Below are 3,647 nucleotides of genomic sequence, written 5' to 3'. Positions count from 1 at the left end.
ACTGATGGTACGGGCGGAGCCGACCAACGTAAAACGTAGGATGCGTTCGCATCCTACGTGGCAATTCTATTGTGTACGCATTGCCTCTGCGATGCAGTTCACGGAAAGGCCCAATAAACTTGGGTAGTAGTTTACTGCTACCCAAATTAGTGACTTAACGCTTAGGTAAGTTTACCGTAGAGAGTAGCACTAAATCATTAATTTTAAATGAATGAACATTTGCTCTTCCATGTTTGTCTGCATTCCGTTTATGACGGTCCACTGCGTAAGCAATGAAATTTTGAATGAAATGGATTATTGATTTTCGAGTTAGCAGAAATTCTTATTCAGTAAGTTTTGTGCGTGCTGCCATGAGATCATTCTCGTCTTTGATGTCGATATCTTCGACATCGACATCACTCGGGTCGTTGTTAACTTCGACGCGTGATGAGCATTGGCTTTGCTCGTGCGAGTCCACCCCCCCCCCTTAATCTAGACGATCCCTCTAATTGGGTGGGAATGCGAGGATGGCGTAAGCCATTTACGAAGAATGGTGTATGCGTTGTAGACGCATGCACCGAATTATTGATGGCGAATTTGACCATCGGTACAACCTCGCTCGAATTGGATACGATTGGACGTAACCTCGAAGTATCTCTTCGAGGACGCGATTTACGCGTTGCATCTGACCATCTGCCTCCGGATGATCAGAAGTTGACATAGTTAGCCGTGTTCCGAGAGATCGGAAAATGGATTTTTAAAACTCCGCCGTAAATCTTGGCTCTCTATCGGAGGCCAGCCACGGGGTGACCCGTGGAGTTTGAATACCGTGTCGATAAAGACACGGGCATAGGCCGGAGCCGTGATCGACTCTAGTACCGCAGCAAGATGTACCATCTTGCTGAATCTGTCTACAAAAACAAGGAATTCATTGTTTTGAAAATCGTCTTCGGGGAATCCGTAGACGAAGTCCATCGATACGGACTGCCAACATTCTGCCGGAAGTGGTAGAGGCTGGAGAGGTTCACGGGATGAAGGGCTTGACTTTACCCGTTGACATACCTCGCAAGCACGAATGTACTTGCGCTCAAACTGATACTGGCGGGGCCAGTAAAAGTCGCGACGTACTGTGAGACGGATGGTCCGTGTGTACAATGAACGGTCTATCTCCCAAGAAATAGACCCTAAACTTCGCCAGTGCATATTTGATGGCAAGAGGTTCCTTTTCATGCACTGGGTAGTTGCATTTAGCTGGTTAAAGCTGACAAGATTAATAACAGACACTGCGCTCTACGCCGTCTGTAATACTGCATCAACGCACAGCCAATTGCAGAATCGCTGGCGTCACAGACCACATGAAAAAGTCGGTCTTGGTCAGCAATCGCCAGGATTAGCGATTGCATCAAGCTTTTCTTAATACCCTCGAAGGAACGCTGACAATCAGCGTTCCATGACTACTTTACATTTTCTTCAACAAAGAAAATATATGTACTGTCATTTCGGCATAATTACGTGAGTATTTGTGCAGGTACGCCGCTAAACCGAGAAACTTTCTAAGCACCTTTACTTGGACTGGCACAGGTCAATCGGTGCACGTCTTGATATATTCTGGATCCGGGCGTACACCGTGTTTACCGACGATGCACCCAAGAAGTGGTGTTTCGCTTGCAGCGAATATACAATTCTTGAGAAATGCATACAACTTGTGCTTAGGCATATTATAAGAACCTTTCGGGCATGGGTACAATGTACTTCAACATCCGACTTTCGGTTCATGGCTCTGCTATGAACGAAGACGTCATCAAAATAGCTTCGTGCGAAATCCCGCACCGATCTCAACAGATTGGTTACACATCTGTTAAATGTCGCAGGGACATTACTAAGTCCCTGTGGCATGACTAGCCACTCCCATAGCATACCGCATGGGGGACTTACTGCTGTGAGCGGAATATCTTTTTCATGCATAAGGATCTAATAGAAGCCATCCATCACATCTATTGACGAAAATCTAGTACTCTTTGACGTACCATCAATGATTACGTCTTTTCGTTAATGATGACAAGTGCAGAGCGGGCGGGCCCTAAAGTCTCCATGACTGATGATGATGTAGCCGTGGACGAGACGGTGTTCACGGCTACGTCATCATCAGTCATGGAGACTTCAGGGCCCGCCCGCTCTGCACTTGTCATCGGTAACGCTTAGACCGTGTTAAGAATTATATTTTGTGTCGTATCTTCGTCTGAATGGTGACTTTCTGGTTTATTAACACGCAGACGGATCTTACGCGATGATCGGGGCGCAAGGTCGGAGAGCTATGTGGGGAAAGAGATTCCCTCACATGGCCCACTGCTACGCGATCGGCAAAGAATTTGTCGATCGCTATTCTTATTCACGAGGTAATGGCGATTGCTTCATGACACAGTATTTCGAACCTGGGTTTAGGTCGATTTCGTGTCGAGTGCCTTTATCCGCAGGCAACTCTCACGGTACTGATTCAGGGAAGACATCCTTAAATTCCTTTAAATCGCTATACAAAGGGTTTGTCTTCAAAGATTCCCAGGATTGGGACGTAAAACGTTCAATCCGAGTCTTCTCATCGAGGACACTTTCGTCCATCGATGAGCTACCGAAAATCCGTTCATTTTCAGGAAATACTATTGCCGACCGAATATCTGCCATGTAGTTGTCATCTGTGACAAGTACGCAGATCTGCTTGACTTTGCCACTACGCAGATCACGCAAGAACCGTTTCGGCTCAACCGTTGGCAATTAAGTTATCTTCAAAGTTTAGTTCAGAGGCGATAATAAATCAAGTGTATAAGCGCCTTCACTTGATCCATTGTTTACGAAGACATTGATTATCTCAGTTTCTTCTTTGGAACTTGTTACCAAAGGTATCTGGGAACCTTTGACCACAGGTTTCCAGGGACTTATTCCCACAGAAATTATTTGGGAAGTTTCCTCCCCAACTGCCTTTAGCTGTGATGCGCTACCATACGGAGATCTCCTACGATCGACCCTCCAGTCGATGTAGGACTTCCGCATTTAAAAATGTCTTGGATGTTGCTTTTCAAGCAAGCATCCTTGTTTCATACCACTGAACTTATTCAAGTGGTCGAACTTCGACGCTGCCTGTGCTTGTGCATTGCCGTCGGTTTATATGTCCACATCACAATAGTGGACCTTCGACGCTGCCAGCACTTGTGCATAGCCGTCGTAATCGAACTTCACAATGTGTTGGATATTTATACTGAGGTCTTGTGGAGTCATGCTAACGACCAAACCACAAGTGAGGCCATCGCACTCACTCGTAGGTTATCCACACGCTTGTGGATTCTGCAAGACGTTCATCAGTTGGCCATCTGATGAACAGGAGACAGGCATCGTCACGGCTTGACGCTGCCAATTTATCATGGCTCCTACGTTTTGAGGTATGGTAATCCATGGATGACATCAAATTCGTCATCCAAGACTAGTACAATGCAATCATCATCGTACTGTTTATCCCTTAACGTGTAACAGTTGCTAGGCGCACTGTCATCCTCGTTAAAGGATATCGGCTCAATAATTTTAAGTCTGCGATCTTCTAGCGATCGGCGTCCACTTTAATAATTCGACGCCCCACAATCGACAAGGGACTTAAGTGGCAATTTCTCAAATTTATTTTT

The sequence above is a fragment of the Bremia lactucae genome, linkage group LG10, assembly GCF_004359215.1.
Source record: "Bremia lactucae strain SF5 linkage group LG10, whole genome shotgun sequence".
Taxonomy (NCBI): domain Eukaryota; phylum Oomycota; class Peronosporomycetes; order Peronosporales; family Peronosporaceae; genus Bremia; species Bremia lactucae.
The sequence above is the reverse complement of the archived record's forward strand: the minus strand, read 5'-3'. Positions refer to the sequence as shown.